A 23,262-nucleotide genomic window follows, 5' to 3' on the forward strand; every position below is an offset into this window, starting at 1 on the left:
TTTCAGTCACTCTTGTTCTGCTGTTAGGGATTTCTTGTCCCTCTCGCTTTGTCATTTGGGATTTTCTGTTCCTCTTGTTCTGTCGTTCGTGATTACTTGTCCTTCTCGCTTTAATGTGTGGGACTTTCTGTCTCTCTTGTTCTGTCGTTTGGGTCTTCATGTCTCTGTTGTTTTGTCCTTTGGAACTTCCTGTCCCTCTTGTTCTGTCATTTGGAACTTCCTGTGTTTCTCGTTCTATTGTTTGTGAGTTAAAGTCACTCTCTTTCTGCCATTAGAGATTTCCTATCCCTCTCCTTATGTCATTTGGGGCTTCCTGTCTCTCTCGTTATGTTGTTAGGAACTTCCTGTCCCTTTTGTTCTGTCATTTGGGACTAGCCTGTCTCTATCATTTTGTCGTTTGGAACTTCTTATTCCTCTCGCTGTGTTTGGTTCTTCCTGTCCCTCCTATTTTGTTTTGACATTAAATAATAAAGAAAGCCCATGTCCCAAAGCTTTATCTGTTTTTTTTCTTAAACTTTCAAACTGGAAAACTCTCTCTGGAGATCCATGTTCCCTCCAAACTAAGCTGTTGTGTTTGTATCTGTAAGCCTAAGTACCCCATCTCTCTGCTTGCTCCTCAGAGATCTACATCATACCCAAAACCCCCTCCTGACTGGGTTTTTGATTGCGCTGGTTTCTGATTTCATATTCGTAGAATTGTGGGCATTTTGGATTTGTATACTGTATATATAACAAAGCTTTTAAGCGAGTTCCAACTTTTTCACTGTGCTGTCGCAGACTTGAGTTGATCTGAACGAATTCATCTTCACACGATTACAGGAGTTGCCTCCCAAGTTGGCCGAGGCAGCACTAGAACACGTCCGAATCCTGTGAGTCTCAGGTCTACCTAGAGACTCGTTGCATCTCTTGGCAGCTGTATTGCTTTTGCTAATCGTTCCACCCTGTCGCGGTTCCTGTGAACAAACATCCAGGTTTGGGTCTGGTTAAACAACAGCAGCTGCCATATTGTGGTGTCGTGCCTGTTTTGCTGCATCGGGGGCCTGCTGCAGATCTCTGGGCTCGGAATTACAGAACCGAATCCGGCCCAAACCCATTTCCGCTGCGTTTCCCCACTGCCTGGATCTGGCGTAATTAACGCCCACTGCAGCTTTGAATCTATCACTTGGTTTGGTCCTGGGAGGTGTAGTCACTGACGCTGATCACACGTATGTTCTCATATCACTGTAATTAGACAATGCGACATTTACCAGTGATCAGTGTTGCTGGGTTACGGTTTGGCTGAAGATTGGGGGGGGGGGGGGGGGGGTTAGGGGAGGGGCTGCCTACTATCTGTCTTTCACTTGATGGCTTATTAGGGGAACAGGAACCACTGCGCATAACGATGTGCTTACTATAGCCTCTTTCTCTTTACAACATTTGTCCTGTTGTAAATTTCTGACGTGATCTCCTGGTTACTATATAGTTCATGATGACTTCACTGTCCGACTGCCTGGGGTCATCATTGTGGCCCCAGAGTTTTCTCATGGTTGGAGTCTGCCAAACCCCTTCATTTGGGATTCTCCTGTTTTGGGCTTGGGGTTCATTTCTGCATAGCGGTCTTGAAGGGTTCCAGGAAAACTGAAGAGCATTTGGGGAGTCCTACCCCAAAATCCACAGGGTGGCACTTCCGCAGGGGTGTCTCTGGTACCAGTCTTAATCTGACAGCCTCTGTCACCATGATGCCAGTCCCACAAGGATGTCATCAAATGCCAGCAGGCTGTCAAATCATCCAATTAATGCAACTGTTTACTTAACTACTACTAATGTGGCGCAGGGCCAAAAGGAGTCATCTGACCCGGAGACTCAGTAAGGGGCCAGATTTAAAGCTGCGAGGATCTGAGTGGCATGGAGTGGCAAGCGGCTGCCGTTTCACAGTCTATGCCATTCATTCAGGTCAGAGTCGCTGTGTCCTGAGAGGGCGCATTGAAATGGAGTGGCTCCACGTCAAGACCTGCAACCCTCTCCGATTATACTCTATGCTTGGATGCCATTGGATAAGACAGCCAACTTTTCTTATTATTACCCATCTCCAAATGCTCTGTTTTGTTAATTCAAGGTGACACTTGCAGAAAGCTTTGAAAGAGTCTTACGAGCCGAAGGTGTTCAATGGAGGATCCAGCCGATCGCGGCATGCGGGCAGCTAGTGTGAACGTGCCGTTTTCTTCTGACTTTATTCTGGTACCACGTCGCTGTCCTGCTGGAGCTCACCCGCGAACAAAACATCTGTCACGTTAAAGAAGAAGAAAAACTTTTTCTTTCCTTTTTTTTTTATACCCACAATGCACCTGTGCCCTGTGACCCGCCAGCTGTAGCAAGGAGCAGGATTTCCACTGTGTTATGGGTCCACTGGAGATGGGACTGGGATTGAAAGGCGGAGGAACAGACATTGGAAAAAAAACAAAACGAGGCAGGTGAGGATGGGTCAAGGTGGCCATTTGTCTCAGTCTGAGGGAAAAAATAGATGATTTTGGGGACGGACCTGTTCTGGGGGGGTTGAAGCAGGAAGAAAGTGGTTCTGGGGAGTCCTTTTGTGTTCTGATTTCTGTCAAGGTCATTTGCAAGTGGATCACAAAGACTAGCATCCATGCTGCACTTCAGGCAAGCTTCACCCTGACCCTCCCCCACAAACTTTACCGGCAAGTTCCTCTTTGTCTCAAACGTTGCGTCAGTGTAGGGTGACATGGGCGGCTTGGTGTGACATCATCAGATTATGGGCGGCTGCCAGGGCCTCCTAACGGGCCGGTCAGTACCAGCAGAGACTGAACACTCAAGGGTTAAACGCTGAAGCAGCTCCGCACGGTGCCGTGCTGTACTTTCCTTGGCTGATGTGTTATTGGTGCAAAGAGCAGGCTGCTTTCTGCCTGTTCGACTGGCTTTGTTTACTGAGGTGTGGTGCTGGGGGTGGGGGGGGGGGGGGGGAGACTGTGAATGCTCAGGAGTGAAATGTCATCTCAGAGCTGAGCACTCCTGTCCCTCTGAAAGACGCCTGTCTGGGGGCTCCGGCATCCAGCGGAGTGACATTAAACCCCCGGCTCTAGGCGGGACGGCCGCCTCCTTGTTCATTGTCTCGCTTCGATCCCCACAGTCACAGACGCGGATGCCCGCGTAAACCCCGCGGTTCTTGACTCACGGCGACAGAAGCGGCTGCGAGTTGACCACGCCCCGAGGTAGGGGGGTGTCCTCGCGTCATTCAGCCAGTACTGATCACTCCATGTGGACAGTAGCGTCAAAATGATCTCAATCGTGGGCGGGATTTGATTTGTTCAGACTTGCGTGTTTCCCCCTGAAGCTGTAAGACATGAACTATGTAGATTAAGAAGCCCAGCTATGAAGAGTGCCTCTCAGAAAATCACCCGTGCTGCCGATCTGGGCCTAGCAAATCTCACGGCCCTTGTCGACCAAAGAGAATTTTGAAAATCCCACGGCGTTCCATATAATTGCACTAATTGGCCGCTTCTTGGCCAGTGAGACGCTGAGGTATTGGATCGCGGGAGGAGAGAGAAATTCACAAAGCGGCATAGCGGTACAGCCCTCGGCCACGGATGGCTCGTCACCCCTGATAAGCTCACCTTCTGAGGCATGAGGAATGCACCGTGAAAAGTCAACCCATCTTCGAACCCACGCAGTTTTGTGTGATGTTCCATTACTTCCGAATAATTAGTCTACTTTAAATTTGAAGGCTTCCCTTTGAAACACGGTGTTCCTCAGTTTGATGGCGATACAGATTAAATGTGATTTTATGTGGAACGTTTGGGCCTGGAGATGCTCGTGCTCCCTCTGCCCATCTGATAAGGCTGGGTCATCACCTCACAGCCTCCATCAGCAGCCGTGTTTAGCACCCATTTTATTAGGGCTCCCAAGGTTCGCTGCCCCCTGTTGGCCACACACAGTCACTACAGTAATGTATAATAAATTCTGCTGAAGCAGAATGCTTTGCTAACAAGCTAGATAACTACAATCTTCTGACTCTATTTGCTAGCTATTTAGTTTTTGAGTCATCCTGGGGGTTGTGGGGGGGGGGGGGAGTGACATTCCCAAAACATTACCATCCCTGATTGCTGTGTCTGTGACATAATGACAAGTAGGTGACTTGTGCTTTGGTTTTGACTACGATCAGTTGGGTCGGTGATGGATTTTACATCATGCCATGGACCACCCACATTGTGGGACTGAAAAGAATTGACATCAGTGGTAAATACTCCTCATGATGTCCTTCTGGGGGGGTGGCCTGTCCCACCCTTGTCACTGAGTTATTTATTCCTTGGGGTGACCTGGTTCTGTGAGGCCGAGGTCCTTTCCAGCGAGCAAGGCCTGCTTTCCCGTTGACTGAATTTTTGAGGTCTGAAGTACAAAAGAGTTTCTCAGCCAAGCTCTAACGTCCCACTGACACAGCCACTCAGCTTGGGATGTGGAGCTAATCACAGGAGACCTATGGGTGAGGACAAGCCACCATGTAGACTATACCGTCTAGAATGGGACACACAGACACACACAGTACGTTATGTTATGATTCTCTCAACTCCTTATCTAATGTAATTAAACGTCCATAATTCCATAACAAAACTCCAAGAAGGAAGAGACTAATAGCAAAAACATTTTGTACTGCTTTTTAAGAAGATTAAGATAACAAGTTTTTTTCTACAATTTAGCTGAAGACATTCACACGCGTCGGCAGTAAGTCATCGCACGAAAGAGTCTTTGGATTCTGAAAGGACAAGAATGGAGAAAAGCAGCTCAGGTACAGGGGAGAACTGAAATGTCCAACTGTGGCGAGATTCGAACCCACAACAGTGGACGCGCCCCTCGATGGCACTGCCTGTACCCTGTCATGAAGGTGAAGGAGATCCTGAAAATGGGATTCTCCTCATGTGACCCAGTGCATTCCCTCGCAAAGAAGGAGGACATTCCCCTGTGGAGAAGGAGAACATTTCCTTCGTGGAGAAGGAGGACATTTCCCTTGGTTCCCAAAGCTCTGATGGACACTGTAAGAAACGCTGTAGCAGGGGGCGATTCCTCGGCCTCTGAATATTTATCCTACAGAAGGGTTTGCTACCTATTATTGATTTTTATGTGGTGAATGACAGACTAAGGGGAGGGAATGGATTCGGCAGGCGCAGAACCTGGATGAATAACGAATTCTGTACCTTCCATCTCCTCTTGAGTCACAGCAAATGACGACATGATAACTTTTGTGTTGGCATGAAACATTCATTTCTGTTTCTCATGAATGACCTTGCCAAGTAATATTTGTACGAACTGACCCAACATCATTATTCCAGTAGATACTCACCATTAGAGCAGCTTCTCTTAGTGTTTGATTTTCTTTCACATGCTAAAAAAATCTGTTTGCTGTCGTCTTGAAAGTTGCGTTATTTTTGGGTATTATCCTTGTCTTACAGCGGTGTCCATGTTTGATGGTCTAAAGTAGCCCCAAGACCGCAGTGAGCAACATCAACACAGATGAAGTATCAATTACTCAAGGCTGCTACGTTATCTTTCTTAGAGAAAGTGCCAGCAATTAACTTTGAGTCTCACATTTTTTCCCTCTGTAATCCCTGTTTGGTAAAATGTCATATCATTTTCTTGACAGTTATTCCATTAAAAGCCAAAACGCGATAATGAAGAGGACGAGTTCATGTTTCCCGTATGGATCTGCAGGCTGTCAGTTCGATACACATTTGAGGATATAATTAGCCATTTCCTTGCCAATTCTGATGATGATGGCTGCTTAGATGATGAAACCCTGAATAGATTTCCATGCTTCGCCTCGACCGCAACAGGCGCCCGACGTCTTTCACTGTCAGGCGGTTTTCCATGATCTGTTTCACGTGGCCTGGAACACGCTTCACGTCAGCCTTAGGTGATCAGTTACCTAATTTTCTAAAGCCTATTTCGAAGCACGGTGGAGTAACTGTGTGTCGTGGAGGAACAATTTCTTCCAGTCACTGTCAATTGATTATATGAAAAATGTGGAGCCAAGGCACGCGTATGCAGTGGGACTGATGTGATCCATTGTGTTGACCATGAATGAGAACAGTACATAGTATCTCTTACCTGTTTTTGAAAGCATCCTTTGCTTCACATTGGTATTGCTGTGTTGTGATGTACGGAGGATGCAAAAATTCTAAGGCGATAACTGGGACCACTCCACCAGGGGGCGCTGTGGTAAAAAAGGTAAGACACGGATGCTTGCATGGTGCTTGCAGAAAGCGGTTCATTGATTAATCTCCATGGTAATTTTTATTTATTAACCTGTATACTTCTAATACACTACATGTGTACAATCTACTTTGTTTTTAGGGGTTGGTGTTGTATTATTTAATATATATACACACACCGGCAATGTACAATGTGCACCTCAATTTTATCATGGGTTATTTTATAGCATCTGTAAAAACATCTATAAGGAGCCCTGTGCCAGTTTTATGGTGATTTTGATCTTAAACCTCAAACATAAAACAAAAATGTGATGAAAAGGAACACAAACAAAAACAAATACAGTCTGAGAGTATATTGTCATATGTGAAAGAGATTTTATTCTAGAAATTTCTTAGGAAGACTGCACCTGCAGCTGATCTGCTGCATCGAAATTCATTTTTGAGACAAGAGAACACGAAACAGCCTAATTTTGATGAGTTATTTTTAGAGCTTTAAGTGTGCTGGAATTTATTTTGAGAAAATCTTAGACATAAAGTGATTACGTATTATATTATAATAGATTTATGTTTGGTACTAACTTACGCTTTTGCTGGGGTTTGCCGCCATATTGCCGTTGCATCACTCTACATCATTGGAATGTTGGCCCGGCAAGGCAGTAGTCGTGATACATAGAATTTTGAGAGAAACATCGTGCTGGGTACTTCAGTCAAAATATGACACTAGACGAAGCCAAAAGCTATTTTGAGTAGATTCCCTGCAACTCAATGGCTGATGCAGTGGCGTCAGAAGGAGTTTGACACTGGAGGGACCGAATCTGCCCCAGCGATATAGGGTTAGACGTATAACACGACTTTGCTTTGGGCACACATGCAATAGTCGCATTGTGAAAGGATGCATTGTAAAAAAAGATTTAAAAATCATTTTAAAATAATAAAGATTTCATCATTTAAAATAAGCCTGCAGATCAGTCACACTCTCATCAGCAACCGCTTCCTGTATGATTTTCACCTGTTGCTATGTTAGCCATGACACCCTAATTTTAACATAATGCAGAACTATTGATATCTGTGAGAGACATTTCAATACGGTGTACAGTTATTGGTACCTGATCATTTTATATCTACGGTCCTTCTCATTATTCCTGGTGATCTGCTGACTCTTTGATGACTCTGAACTGCAGTTAACACACTAAGTAACGTGGCAGGCCTGCAGGACGCCAGTGTAACTTTTCTTAATGCTTCTTTGACTTGAATGAATTACCGAGTGCATTACTGCAATGTGTAGTGTTTTATACTCGCTATCCCATAAACCGGACAGCTAGTACTCTGCCTCCACAAACCCCAGCGCTGCTTGTATCTTATGTTAGGAAGCCATTTATGCCAGCAAGACAGTAATATTTGAAATGTTCGTATGAATGATACAATCTACTTTCACAAAGTTACTCATTTAAGTTGATGTTAATATCCACAGTTGCTGTCTTGCTGATAAAAGGGGTTCCATCTCGTAGCCCTGCTAGTTAGTTAGCAAACTTGTGATATTGCCACTTTGCCTGACGGTGGAGTCACATACCAGGGCTGATAAAACAATATTACATTAGTGAAACTTATAGTTCACACCACACATTGTTGATTCTGGATAACGAAGTATGACACCGGAAAGCTTTAGTGGCATAATATTGGAGAGTTGGTTTTGTAACAAGTGGCTGAGAGTTCCAGCCGACCTCATGTCATCACATACTATGCTAGGACAAGATGGTGCTACACTTGTTTGAAAAAATGTAACTTAGATGACTTTATTTTTAATCAAGTTTCATTGACAGTGTTAAACCTATAAGGATTTTTCAGAGTGTGAATCCATCTTGTAAATTATGCTAACTACATCCAGTGTTTCATGTCCACTTTAAGTAGCTGCCCCTCCGTGGCCTAGCGGAGCCCTTAGCAAGCCCGGCAGAATGACCCGGGTTAGAGGGAACCGCGAGATGTGCCGGCATGCCCTCGGTGTGGACTGGGGAGCCCCGGCGATGTGGACCGCCCCGGCGATGTGGACCGCTCTGGCGATGTGGACCGCTCTGGCGATGTGGCTCTGAGCCACCCGCTCTCATGCTCACCGGCGCTTAATATTCCCACCGCACTCCCCTCTGTTTGACGGATGTCTCTATCGGAGGAGACCTGGAGCAGGGTTAACGCAAGAGACGGGAGGTCGGGCCCCCCCCCTGGGGGCAGATGGTGGGTGGGTGATGGACGGGGTCGGGGGGAGTCACGGCGTGCGGCGCTGCCGCGAGCACCAAGGCTGTTCGTTAAGGGAAATCAGGGCCTAATCCAACGACTGAATGACACGTGGATTTAATGGAAGCGACGGGCAAGAAGCTACCCCCCCCCACCCCAGCACCAGCACACTCTGCTGTCTGCGCTGGCTGATTTTCGCAAAGGAGAGGCCATCGAAGCAGCTGGTGAGGTCCCACGTATGGCCAGGCGTCGGTACGTCACGTGATCTCGCCCGGACTTCTTCACAGCGGCCATTACTGGTACCCCGGAGTCTCTGTCCCTTGTAAAGATCGTTTTGGACTTTTTAAACAACTCCTGAGGCTGGAGGGAGGACAGCCTGCTGTGGCTTCACACTCACGAGTCCAGGGATGTTTCTCCCCTTAGGGGAGAGAGTGAGGGAGGAGGAGGAGAGAGAAGGAAACACGGAAAGCAACACTGAGCATCTGCCGGCTCATTTCAAGACGAGCGGGATGACGAGTGACAAGATGCTGCTGCCACCTGGAGCTCAGGGTGGTGTGTCAGACTGTGTCACATGGACACACACACACACACACACAGACACACACACACACACACACACACACACAGACACACACACACACAGACACACACACACACGCTCACACACAGACACAGACACACACACACACACACGCTCACACGCTCACACACACACACAGACACAGACACACACACACACACAGACACACACACACACACACAGACACACACACACGCTCACACACACACACAGACACACACACACACGCTCACACACACACACAGACACACACACACACACACACACAGACACACACACACACACGCTCACACACACGCTCACACGCTCACACACTCGCTCACACACATGAGCCAGATAATCATTCTCCAAGTGAAGCAGCCCCCAGGAGTGTGAACTGCATTTGCACAGACTGATCAGAATACACCTTCAAAAAACAGGCAGATCATTCGTGCATTAATGTCCAGTTCTACCTTGGTAATTTACATCCCTTAATCTCTCTGCAATGCACGGCGTAATGGTTTTCTACAGCGCATTTATTCCGTACCGTTTCTCTGATGAGGGAGTGTCAGTGTCAGTTGCAGTTTGCCGTCGCCCTCCATGTAACAAAGCTCAATCAGCACTGCAGGCTGACTCTGATGATTGCCGAGATGAGCGGGGACCTGTTTTGCACGGGGAGCTGAATTAAAGATGAGGCATTAAATTTTCAGCCGCCGCGGTGCGATATATCTCCGGCCCCGGCCGTTTTACCTGCGGCATGCGACACGGGGACACCATTTGAGGTGTCAGCAAGGTGATGTTTAAGATGGAGGGAGGCAGACCTGTTTATGGAAGGAGTTTATAGAATAGAAGCTGCTGGGATGGTCGTGGAGCCACGTCCTGACCTTCCTCGATGTCTTGGCGACAGAGCTGACAGGGTGTTACAGATGTAAATGAAACAAAGTTTGGCTTCTTAATTCCACAAGAGCGGCAGGGCTGGCTGAGTACTAGATAGCAAGGCCGTCCATACCGTGGCTTGTTCTCACCAAGGCATTGCGTCAAGGTGCTTTTAGCTGCTGGAGAATGTTCACCAGAGCAAAGGGTAGATGGTGCCTGGCATCTCTGCGAAGAAGGATCTAGAAGATTCGAGATGCAAGATCTGTTTTGGCTGTGCAGCACCAGCCATGGGATACTTGCTTGATCAGCTTTGATTGACAATAAAGTGACTGAATCAGACATCCCACCTTGATTTTAAGGAGGTGGATGAGGGGGGGGGGGGGGGGGTATTTTGGTAATACCATATATTGCAATATTTTCACCCCCCACCCCGCCAGAAATGCTATTCTAATATAGATATAATGTCTGACCAGTATAAAACTAGAAGAAATTAGGTACTGCATAAGCTTGGTGCTGGCGGGGGGTGGGGGGGCTGGTGGATAAATTTGCCAACCAAGGCCAGAGGGTGACTGTACAATTTGCTGACCATGTTGGGTGAGGTTGTGGTGGTAAAGAATGATGATGGAACTTTCAGGAGAGATGGAATATCTGCTAAAGACAGTGCAAACCAAAGCAGAGAGTGCAAAATAGTGGAGATAGTGGAAAACAATTCAAAACTGTGCACAGCTAGATAACAGGCTGATAAAGTGACTGGTAAAGTGCAGTAACAGAGCTATGAAGTGCAGGGGTGCCGTGGACGTGACTGTCACGGGAAATGTGGATATTTGGAAATGTGTTTAGTTTGGCAAAAGCTGTTTTTGAATCTGGTGTTTGAGAATTCTGAGGCTGTGGAAAAGATCTGACAGACATATGAGGAACTCTTCCCTGCCATCCAAAGTGGGAAAAGACCCCCCCAGCAGCATACCCAGCGGTACCATGGTGGTATGACGTCATGGCGAGAGAGCAGCTCTGGACATCGCGGTGTTGATTATTTCACCGCTAGTTGCCTGATTCATTCGAAGACCTTTGAGAACTTTTACGGCTGGTGTTCTGAGAAGAACCGGCGCGGCAGACAAACCTCAGCAGACGTTCTGGCAGCGTTAGATACGTTTGTGCCATTCGACGCCGGGAAGGAGAGTGGGGAAAACGCCGGCCAGCGTCAGACAGCTGAGATTAAGAGCATTCACACGCCGGGGTACAGAATATTTACAAAGCTGTCGCAGGGATGACAAACGGCCGCACTTAAATCGCTCTTAAACCGTACTTTGGGTGCTCTGAGCTACCAAGGTCCCAGCTCATTTGCGGTCAGTGAAGGGGAACGGGCCGGTCTCTGTCTGAGACCCGGCACTTGGTGCCCACCCATACATTGGTTTAGTCAAATAAAGCGAAAGGAGATTAAGCTGCTCTGTTCAGAGAACGAGTTGCAGCTCAGTCTTTCCAGACTCTGCACAGTTAGCATTAGATTAGAGGTTGAACCACAGCATTCACGCCTCATCAGCTGCAGTGATCCGAAGGCAGCCTTAATAGTGCACAATCGGGCCCCAGTCCAGAGCTGCTGGCCAACGGACCATTCAGCACATCCATGCTCATATTCACATGCCTCTTATTGTATGTATTGTCCCTAATTTTCATACTCTTCCTTATTACTATTCCTTATACTAGTTTTGCACTATTTCTTTTTATTTGCATCACTGCAGTGGCGGGACTTTGCACAGAAGTTTTTCATTGTCCTGTACTTACCAAGTGTCTAGTAAGGTGACAAATGAAGTGATTTAATCTGAATTTACCAGTGTGCCCCATCCAGGGACAATTTTCCCATTTGAGAGCCGGTGTTCTGTGCAGTCCATTCACGCCGATCCTGACCCAGAGGTTGTGTGGGACCTCGGTCCACTGGCAGGCATGAGAGCCTAAAAAGCTATGGACCTATGGCACGTGGACCTATTAAGAAGGGGAGGTCCTCAGTCCAGAACTGGGTTAGTCTTCTGAGTCACTTCAGACAACCCAATTCATCTATTTTCCCGAACCACTTATGCGGTACAGTTCCTCCAAAGTACATGTTTCCTTACTGGCATACAGTGACAGAACCCTCAACGGAGAACCCTCAACAGGGAACTGCCAAGGGAGAACTCCTTAGTACCCGAGACCCCCCAATCACAGCTCTCTCGATACCTCCAACAGCCCGTGCCCTCAGACAGAGTGGAAACTATTTCCCGGATCTTTTAATGAGCGGCTGAGCGCTGCCGGATCGGCTCGTCCCCAGAGGAAAATCGATGTTTGCCTGGTCGTGACCCCAGCGGCGTTCGACCGCACAGGCTATCAGCAAACCAAAAGATGAATTGGGCCGCGAGCTCCACCTGCCTACATGCTCTGCCTCTGCTAAGAGGTCAGGAGACAAATGAGGACAGGAGTGTGCAGAGCATTCGTCCCCTCGGATACCCAGGGCCTCCCCCCAGCGTCCCAGGAGGATCGGCCGTCTGCTGTGATGGATAGACGAGGCAGGCAAGGAGAGGCACCTACCATGACCACCGCCACATTCCCAGTGAGTCTGCCACCCTGAAGAACTCAAAAGGTGATCAGAAGACCTGGTGACCCCAATAGCATCCATGATGCATGTCTTTGTTTTGATGACCCCAGTGAGATTAGACCAACACGTGCTCCGAGCATCTCTGCGAGACGGCTCTGGTCTGTTTATGCGCAAGGGCAAGTAAATAGCATCCCTGCGGAGACTCGCGGGACGTCAGGCGTCACAACCGGACTGGGCCGAGAAGGGCAAGACATGCAGGACTCCGACGGGAAAGAGCCCGCTGTCACAGCCCTGGGGTCTGGCTGACCCCGGTTATATATCACCCGCTGGGTAACACGCCCCTGTAAGTTTTTTCAAAGGGGCTGTCAGACTGATGACTTTTTAATGCCAAGCCTTGCGGTTCTACAGAAGACTGGACTGCCTTTCTGACTTAGGCCGTGAGGGAGAGCACCGGCAAGTGGGGGCAGCCGCCCCCCTCCCACGGCCATATCCCATCCGCCAGCGCGTTCTTTAAGTTGCAGGGATGAACTTTACTCCCTCTCCCTTCCACTGGGGGGCTCCTGGACGTGCCGCTGAGTAAATGGCAACAAGGAAACAACCATGACTGCCCCCCCCAAACACCAGCCACCCCCCCCCCACCCTGGCCCCCAGCCCCAGTGTTTAAGTTAAATCAAGACTCACAGTGATGAGTGATGCTGGTGGGGGGGGGGGGGGGGGGCACGCTTGCTCCTTGTCATTTCGAGGGAATGTTAACACGTCCTTAAAGCCAAATCTGAGTTCCTCTAAAAGCTGAAACGCGTAAAGTCACAACCTCCAAGAAATAAAGCATCTGACGAGACAATTACATAGTGTGCTGATTCAGATTCTGAGTGATGTCAGAATGCCTATTCTCTGGCTCAGCTCTGAATTTAAACGCTATGTTAAATGTGTGTATTTTAAATGGCTGAAAAAAAATCCTTCAGGAATAATAATAATAAAAAAAAACCTAAGCATATAAGTATTAAAAATCAGTTACACAAACAGGTACATTCAAATCCAGCTAATACATGCGAGGACCCCTAATTTAGCCGTCCACTTCAATGCCATACATTTGAACTACTGAAGCTTATTAAATCAAAATAAGCAGCTGCAATTGTCACTTATTAATACAAGTGTTCAGCGGGGGGGCATACAGCCCATCGTAAACGGGCAGGTCCTGTTGCTAAGAGAGCACTGTCAGTCCTCCAACAGGAAGTGGGTTCTCCACCAGCCGGCCCTCTCGCCCTGCTACCAGCCGATCCCCCTTATGGTTCATTTCAATAATGAATTTAAATGACAAACAACATCCTTAAGGCATCTGAGTAGAGGGGGGCAGCACTGAAAAACTCTTATTATTCTCAAATTTCACCCACTAATTCAGAATCAGTCAGCAGCATTCGTGAGTATTTGTGCGTGTGTTTGTGTTCGCGGTTGGAACGGAAAGTCAGAGGTTAAACTGGCACTGCCAAATGTTCCGTGTAATGAGAGGAATAATCTATTGGGTCAGCTTTTAATTTTTTAACCTTCTGTACTGTTTTTAATTGCGCATCCGGTTAAATAAAAGAAATATTGTCAAATGAATCACTTTGATTAAACATACAGTTGAATAAAGATAAATAATGACAGCTTAAGCAGCTTAACTGGAACGTTTATTCAGAGAAAATCCGGTCGAATTGTGTTTCCTCTGTTTCCTTCTTTAGTATAAACTCTGTGGCCAGTTAATTAGGCACACCTGCTTGTTAACACTAGACAGCACACAGAGGGCCAATTAGAGAGAGAGGCTAAGGGGCCTGATCTAACAGATTTCAAATGCTGTGTGATTGCTGGTGCCTTGCGTGGTGATTCCAGCATCTCAGAACCAGCCGCCCCCCTGGGATTTTCACAAACTGCGGTGTCTAGAGTCAGCTGCATTTTTGTGGCTTGTTAATGAGAGAGGTCATATGAGAATGGTCAGTTGAAGTTAACAGGAAGGTCACAAGTACAAAAATAACAGCGCGGCGGCACACTGCTGTGGAAAATGGCTTCTTTGAATGCACATCTCGTCTGCCCTTGGGGCAGTTCCGGAGGCAAATGTGGGTCCTGCCCAGTTCTAGCTAGATGTACCTAATAAAGTGACCACTGAGTGTACATCCATCATAGAAGCTGACAAGCTCTTGCAGTCTAGGCCATCCTGCCAACCCCAAGGCCAGATGGTGGCAAGGAGCAGATCCAAACGTCAATGTCGAACATCTAGCCCTCCCTCGCTCTGAATGTGTTGTTGTGTCTTCATGGGGGGAGCCAATGAACAAGGCCAGGGGAAACACCAGTGCAGGCCGCTCGCTCTCAGCACTGTATGCAAGCCGCGGCCTCCAGTCTCCTTATTGTCAGCTCAATCAGCCTATCGATCGCAGCACTGCCCAGCGAGATGACAGGCCTGACATCAATGGGATCAATGGGCTCTGATTTAGTACGATTCTTTTCAATCTCCCCCTTCTTTCCATAATTCCCAGTGAAAAATAACATCTCCTGTTGTAGGGAGACTCGACTTGAAATGGGAGATTGAAGGGGAACCGGGTGAAAGAAAAGCCGCGGGGTTTTAGTCCCGGAGACGCACGGCGGGAAAGAAGCTGCAGCCAAGCAGACTGGAGTTTCAGATCTGCAAAGAGCCAGGAAAAGGTGAGAGAATGCGACACAAATGGAGGATGTTCTGGGTTTCAAAAGGAATGGCTGTGAAGTGCAGTGAGCTTTCAGCACCTTTGCTCATTTTACAGTTAAAGGGGCAGAAACACTGTAATAAAGATGGTAAGGGCTGGTCACAGAGATGGCATGAAGGGAGGGGCAGACGACACGGGTTCAACAAAATGGAGGAGTGGAATGCAGCCCAAGAGATGGACGTTTCAGCTTCAGGATGCAGAAAAACAAAAGGGTATCAGGGTCTGGAGAGGTTTTCTGGGGGCTGGAAGCAGAACCCCGGGTGCATCGGAAATCGCACGCTTAAGGACAGTCTGCATACATTCAGACAAACCGCAGTCACCATCTTGCAAATGCAGGATGTTTAGCAATGATGTAACTCGACCCCTGCAAAACTATTCAAAACTATCAAAAATAAATACATATTCAGTATTATTCTCTGCTTAAATTTGTACAGAGACGCACTCCCTCTGCCATCTTAACCAAAATTGTTGAGCATGCAATATTCTGTGTTGTTCCAATGGCCTTGAGCGATAGCGTAGCATCCATTGGTCACACATTCTGGAATTTCGCAGAATGTAGAATGTCAGCTGGGTACCATCCACCTAATGTCTCATCTATACTGAGGTGGAAAGAATGAATGTGCTCATTACCTGTCTTTGGCCAGCAAGGAATTACATGCCCCCCCCCCCCGGTCTTGAAGACACAGTAAATAATTAAGGATATTAATAAAGACACAGTGTACCTACAGGTTATAAACTTATAAACTGTAATGTACACAATGTCACATGGGAACAACCAACATTATGAGTTCGCTGTCACATGTTAGCATGATGAGCACCACCAGAGGTGCACACACACACACACACACACACACACAGACTCACGTTTGTATCCATATCTTTGTGGGGACCATTCATTCATTGCAATACCTTAAATCCCACCAAGCAACCCAGCTTTTGACATTTTTAGTTTTTCGATTGCAGGCCCAGATTTTTCTAAAATTGAGTTTCCCCTTCTGGGGATGAAAAGAAATGGTCCCCATAATGTCAAAATACAGGTTTTAATCACATTGTGGGGAGCATGACCACACACACACACACACACACACACACATTGCTTCCCCCGAGTTCCCTTTCACTTCTAAAGTCCTTAATTGACAGTCACCGCATAGTTCATTTTTTCAAAAGTGATTTACATATAGATTAATCAGTCAGAGGTGTAATATTTTCAATATAAGAGAAAATAAAGACTAAATAAATTAAAATAGTAATCATGTCGGGGGGCATAAACACCACGATGTAAACAATAACAGTAATAAAGATCATAATGGTGAGTGGCATGACGGGTTCTGTTTTATTCTCCCAGGTTCCTCTCTGGTTCCTCTGAGGTTCCCCGCAGTCTCCTCCCACCAAACCCTCTTTGGGTTTTCATGTTTATATTAATGCCTGCACAGAACCCCCCCATTTCACATATGCAGACACAGGCCAAGATTGCAGAGGAATAAGTTATCGGGGCCATTTATTCTACACCTTCTCCTGAATTTTCTCCCTAACTCTGCACGTCTCGTCATTCTGTGAGCACAAGTGCCTCCTCGTGTCCCCGTTTCCGGTCTCGCGCGCACGACCAGCTAGTCGGCGGCTGATTTCCATGCTCGTCTTTGGTTGGAGGTGATAAATATGTCTGCTGAGACCGCAGAGGTGCCACTTTGACGGAGTGCTGTCTCCTTCGGCGAGCAGATCCAATCACACCTGTCTCTAGGGGCAAGATGACCCGCACTGCAGATCTGAGCGTCAATAAACATTTATTTCCGTTAGATGTTAATGAACCAAGGCAAAACCCGTGGCACCTATTTACCATGTCACATCATATATTGGCATGTACAAATAATTTTCAAGAGCTTTTATTTTTACTATAGAATTTTCATGATGATGTTTATAATAATGTGCATATATTAAATCCAGTGTTTTCCCTTTCAGGATCTAATCTAATAAAAATGATCAGTAATTAATAAGAGCTGGATTTGGATCGCATGCGACAACCCCAGCCATGGTTTTGGGTTTTCTGGCATCGGGAGTTTGAGTCTCCATCTAAGGCTCTAAAACATTCATTTGATCAACAAAGCATTCATAGGAACCAGGAGCGTCAGACGCAAATGCCAACATGGACTGTGGACATTCTGTGAAATGTCAGGCCTGGCTCCCTGCCTCCTCTACGCTGTCCACTCTGTTTACGTAGTAGGTCTCCATGCTCGTTTTTGCACTGCCAGGAGCAGTAGGGGGCGTGGCTCTGCTGGCCGTGTCACTTCCTGTGTTTGTGTCCAGTGCTTCACTGCGTGTGTCTGGGGTCAGCCCCCAGTGCTAGCAGCTTGGTGCCAGGGAGCAAATGGAAAGGCGGGCTGAGCAGATGGGAAGCAAGCTGAAGGGATATTATTCAGCCTGGGAACTTATTAGACATGACAGTGCTGTGACTGATGTTGTTCTCTGCAGTGAATGCCGGATGCAGTTTATAGACCCCCAGGGTTCTCTTTATACAAATAAAACAAAGGAAGAGTCAAACACATTTTAAGAATGAGTAAATGTGGAAAAACACAAAACTATTCTAGAGTTATGCAAGTGTCCTTAGCTTCTTAAAGGCAGAGTGTACTTACTCTGTCTCCCTGCACGGCTTGTTGGTTATTCGGGTAACTAAGCTAATTTCAATATTCAAAAAATATCTCTCAAATGGCACAGTACAGATAACTGCAGCTAGCTGGATAAGCAGTTCATGAAAAATATGAACTGGGTGCCCTGCAAACTGACACTAACTGATCTGAAGTCAGGGGAGCTTAAATAAATATGAGGTAGTTCATCGTCTTAGAGACAAAGCTCTTTCCTTTGCCCTCTCTCTTTCTCTCACTCCCTCCATCATTTATTCTCCGTGGCCGCAGTGACGACAGCTTGCAAATGCCTTTCTGAATTCCCTATTTTACGATCTCACACACGGCTGGCCGCACTTTGATTCACTTTGCCGGTCAGCGTGCGTCCCCCGCAGTGAGCGAGAGGAGCTTGTTCGCCCCTGGCTGAGGAGGGGTAGCAGCCGGAGCGGGCCCCTAATCAGATTATTGGGTATTAGTACATGTTATCTCCTGTAATCTTTCACCAGGGCTGGCATGTGAAAGAAGCAGGTCCAAGCACAGGGTGTGCTGATACTTCAGGGAATCTACAAAGGTGGGCAGCTACTTTTATGGGTCCATGGGAGGCAAAATGAGGAAAGGGGTGAGACTAAACCTGGTCCAAGGTCTTCTCCGGCATGGTGAATGGCTGGAATGCTGACCTGCTGGCTCAGGGGACTTGCACAGTCCGAACAGACGCACAGTATATCCATACAAGCCGCAGTAGGAAGGACCGTTGTCTTTTGACAGTTGTGTCATCAATAATGCGGAGACTGCAAAGACTGACACTTAAATATCAGTCCCTGCCGGGTGAATGAATCGACTCTGTCACTGCATGGTTCGTACTTGCGGGTGTCCTTCTGCATGCCTCCCGTTATACCGTTGCTTCTCTCCAGTTCATGCATTATACATCGATCCTCCTTGGTTGTCTCCGCAGTTTCCTTCTCCCCGTTCCTTCCCTCTTTAATCCTCCTCTCCTTGCAGCTTCCTGCCAGAACCTGATTTTGTTTCTCATACTGTCTGGACATGACTGGCGCCATATTTTGATGCAACACATACAAACATGCCACAGATGGGGTGCCCAGCTGGCTCTTAACTTCTGGCGATGGTTTTCTAACCACAGGGCTCTCTCTGTCTCTCAGCAGGGTCTCCTGGAGAGCTGCTCTTCCTGGGCTTTAGCCTCAGAACACCCTCCACCGAAAGAAAAAAAAACCCACTCACAGAAACTAAAACCACTCCAGGGAAGACTGAATCACTGCTCAGTACCACTGTGATAAATCAGGAAAATCCCTGTCTGTGCATGAATTTCTCATTTTAATTCCTCGTCTGATCATGTTAATGTTAACGCTGTATTGCGGATTCCAACCCAAAATGTACATTGAACCCAAGCATTTTACACAAAGTGATTGCAGTGTTCTTTGTTTTTTTATTTCAAAATATTTTGACAAGGAAATTTTGAAGACAAAATATCAAAATAATAAAACAACAAGACTGGCAGTTTTTGGTAGAATGAAACATCACGGTTACCTAAGCACATGTGAAGTATTGGGACAAGGATCAGGGTGAAAATTCAGATTCAGGCTTTTTGTGGAACAACAGCCTGTATTTATCCTTAAGATGCACGGGTGCCTTCCTCACATTTATAGACAAGCTGATTATTTCATTATCGCAGTCTGAAGTTTGCAGAGAATCCAAAAAAATGAGCATAGACACCCACTATATGCAGGAAAGAAAAATATCAGAAAAACTGGACTCAGCAACTGAGTAAACAAAATTTGAGTGTAATGAGGAACATACGTTAATATGTACCTGTCAAATTATAGCCTCGCTGCTCTCCTGTTTGAGGTCTGACTGTATTTTAATAACATAATTGACTTTCCAAAAATTAATTTAAAGAACAAGCAGATAGTTAACAGCCACGTGAACTTGTAGAAAATGTAAATGAAGATCATTCTTTGTAGCAATCCTAAGTAATAATACAAATACTAATTGCTACAAATCTTAATAGTACTACTACTGATATTAATAACACAACTTGTTAATATTGACAGTTTATGAAATGTGTGTGTTATTTTTAGTTGCTTGATGCATCTGTGTCTTACGGAAAGGGAACCCAGGTCCCAGAGATGTAATAAAACAATCAGCCAGACCAGATGGGTTTAGGTCGGTTATCCAGGCTCGGCGGAGATTCCACGGAAATCCGGAAAGATCCGTGTTCATCTCCGATGGGAGTTGGACCAGGTGTCGCAGACAGTGTTTCTTCTCGGGAATGCATTTGGAATCGGACGTGATTCGATTTCCATAAGGTATCAGCAGGCTTCCATTCACTGGGAAGGCAGTCCCTTGGCTCGGCGATGGCAGTAATACGATACGGGAAGGGAGTCGCTTTTAAGTGACTGAGGTAGCTAAACATAGAGCGGTAGCAGTACACGTAACCCCCTGTGAGAGACCTGCATCCCAGAGATTAAAAAGCCCGTAATGAACGCTTTCTTATTACCAGAACACCAGTCCTGTAATTTTATTGCAGTGAAAACTATTCAAGAAATAATTAAAAGCGTGTCTGCAGTAATTTATACCATGCAAAGTGTGTGGGGGGGGAGTTAATTTACTTGTCACTCATTTGCCCCTCCCTTCCCTACGAGGATAATGCGATGCGTTCATTTGTTCAATTAGGCGCGTGCCTCGGACCGGGATGGGCACGCCCAAGTGCGTTTCTGATGGTTTAATAAAGCTTTTAATCCATGTGACGGATCTTGTAAATCAGGGGTTCAGATGGAGTCATCTTGAGGAAGGTGGAGCTGAAGGAGATTCATGTTCTCCCATTGGTTCCTGTTTCGTGTGGTCCACCTGTCCCTCATTCGCGGGGGGGCGCCCTCCAGGCCAATGGCGGCACTGCGGAGCCCCCCACCAGCACTAAATGGGAATGCATGTCGATCCGTGGGGAAAGTGCAAACGTACCAGGCACAGCTCGATTGCCTTAACCGCCGTCGTCACACAGGACAGCCATTACTGCGGCTTTTCACGAAAGACAATCATCTCAGATGAACGAGGCAGAGAGAGCTGGCAGTGCGACTCTGCGTGACCACAATCAGCATCTCATTCAAGCAGCGTGGCCTCTTCTGCGGGTTTTACTTGATGACAGTGTTTCGATGACGAACAGAGGCGGTCTGGGGTTCGAAATTTGAAATTTAGATTTATTTATATAAGTCTGAGACGGTACTTTGGAATGTGTTGCTTTTTTCATATCCCGGCATGCTCTCCTTAGGGTCTGAGCGCCGGGTCGCCTGTCCATCTACTATCCCAGGAACTTTTTTTCAGGGGCTCAGAGTCTTGCTAAATGGCTCAATGGAAGAGTAGCTGCTCTGGTGTGTTTTAGTTCCACACGCTCAAGCACCTGCAGATGCATTTCTGTGTGGGACAGCCTGGTCTTCCAGCACACTCTCTTTATGGGAGATTTTTTAGGAAGGGGGCCCCAGCTTCCCGGGGGTTGTGTGTGTGTGTGTGTGTGTGTGTGTGTGTGTGTGTGCTGAGCTCCCAACTCTCCCGCCCCTTTAAATACAAACGCCGCAGGAAACGCGCACGGGGACAGAAGATGGCACTGGTGCCTCATACATGACATTGTGCAAATGAAGCCACAGCTTCAGCACTGGCCCCGGCTGTCGCCCTCGGCGCTCACTGCATGCAGATGCGCGTTGGACCCCAGGAGGACTGGGGATGACACTGCTGCCGGGCCACATCACGGGTCGCCAGTGGAACGTGCCGCTCAGCTGTATGCCTTCCGCACCCCCACCTTTATTGCCGCATGGACAGGCGCATTACCTGCACACGCAGGTCTGCATCAGGGTGCAGGGAAACACCAACACGCGCATGGGCTTTCTCACTGCAACGCGTTCCTGCTTCGCCTCATAAGGGTGCTTGTAGGGGCGTAGTGCTCCCATCTTCCTGCCCGTTAGTTCTTGCTTTCATTCGTCCCACAACAGCTGAATGTGTCTCCCTGTCCCGCCTTCACCCATCTATCGATTCATATCATTGTTTTTCTTCGGTTTCTACAATGTGGAGATTTGGAGGATGTGAATCCTCTCATCCGAACCTCCGGCCCCTTCTTCTTCGTAGTCTCTTCTCCCTCCTCTCTTCCCTCTCTCCTCCACCCGCTGTCTTTCTTGCATTGTGTTAGCATTCTCCTTTACGGAGAGTGGTAGCCGTCCGCTGTTCTGACAAGGACAGCCTTCACTATGTGATCACCGGTCTGCTTTCACACCCCTTCTCCCAAACCTGGTTTCATAATTCATGACCCTCTTTCCTATTGGTTTTCAGGCAGTGGTGATTGCTGTTTGGTCGCAGTTGTCAGGAGCTAATGATGGTTCTGTCCTGGTACTCGAACCCCTTGCCCTCCCCCCTCCTCACTGCTAATGCCACTTTGTGGATCTCTGGGTTTTTGCGAATGGCAGCTTCACACTGGCCAAAGACATTCACCAGCCAGGGGGAATCTCATAACTTCTAATAACTTCCTTTTGAAAAGATCAAAGGTCATAATCTGGCACTTATGTTTCTTCCAAGGTGCAATTTATCACGGATTGGTTTTCAGTACAAGTCATTGTTCGGGGACAGCGACTATCAATAATCTGCAGTCATGTTTGCTGCCTGTGGTCTTTGCTAATGACTGTTGAAGGTTTACAGAAGCCTGGGTCAGGAGGCTATTGTCAGTAATTGACAGTTACAGTTGCATGGATCCTGGGGTAGGTCGCGCAGATCTTCCGTTACCATGACAGTAAATTGATTTTTTTCCTTCAAAACTTTTCATTTGCAATTTTCATTTGTCTCATTTGCCCTGGTCCAGGGCTCAGTGGATGAGAGGGTAATACACAGTGATGTTGCCTGATGGTAGGGTCGCGCAGGGGTCAGGGGTCACAGAAGGTCGCGTCCATGGAAGGCATGGTGGAAACACTGCACTCGTGTATGTAGGTTAGCAGCTTCTTAATCACTCAGTTGTCTTATAGCATTTCTTAATGACTTTAAATGACTCAGTAAGGGTTGTTATTTTCGTATTAATCACATTTGATCAGTGCTACATAAATATCTGGCTAACTGCTTGTCCCCAGAGATCATGCCTTATTGTGCATGATAGTGTCGCAAGTCCACTCTGTCAAGGAGGAATTTTAACGAAAGGAAGGTGACCCTGAACTCAGTCGTTTAGGGCATTGTTTTGGCTCAGTGGGTTAGGACACTGTGCCGTTGAGCGGAAGGTTGTTGATTCAAATCCCAGGATCGGCTGAGTGATTTCACCGTTGGGTCCTTGAGCATGGCCCCTAACCCCCACTGGCTCCTGGGAGTCAATGACCCTGCTTTCTCAAATGTGTTGCTTCGGATAAAATCGTCTGCTAAAAAAAAATAAAATATAAGCTCAACTCTTCTTCTTAAAGTTTGGGCCTAATGGTCCTAAAAATAGCCCCGTCAAACACCGCAACAACACCGGTTCTAATAGGCACTGCCTGGACATATT

General features: G+C 47.1%; 1 long non-coding RNA gene across 1 annotated transcript; it reads left to right on the plus strand.

Annotated features, from left to right (window-relative positions):
• The first annotated feature begins 1,580 nt into the window (after positions 1 to 1,580).
• LOC140579244 (uncharacterized) lies at positions 1,581 to 19,401 on the plus strand. The gene is made up of 3 exons (XR_011983349.1): positions 1,581 to 2,450; positions 14,954 to 15,094; positions 18,905 to 19,401. It is a non-coding gene; the product is annotated as an uncharacterized lncRNA (long non-coding RNA).
• The last annotated feature ends 3,861 nt before the right edge of the window (positions 19,402 to 23,262 follow it).

The sequence above is a fragment of the Paramormyrops kingsleyae genome, chromosome 17, assembly GCF_048594095.1.
Source record: "Paramormyrops kingsleyae isolate MSU_618 chromosome 17, PKINGS_0.4, whole genome shotgun sequence".
Taxonomy (NCBI): Eukaryota; Metazoa; Chordata; class Actinopteri; order Osteoglossiformes; family Mormyridae; genus Paramormyrops; species Paramormyrops kingsleyae.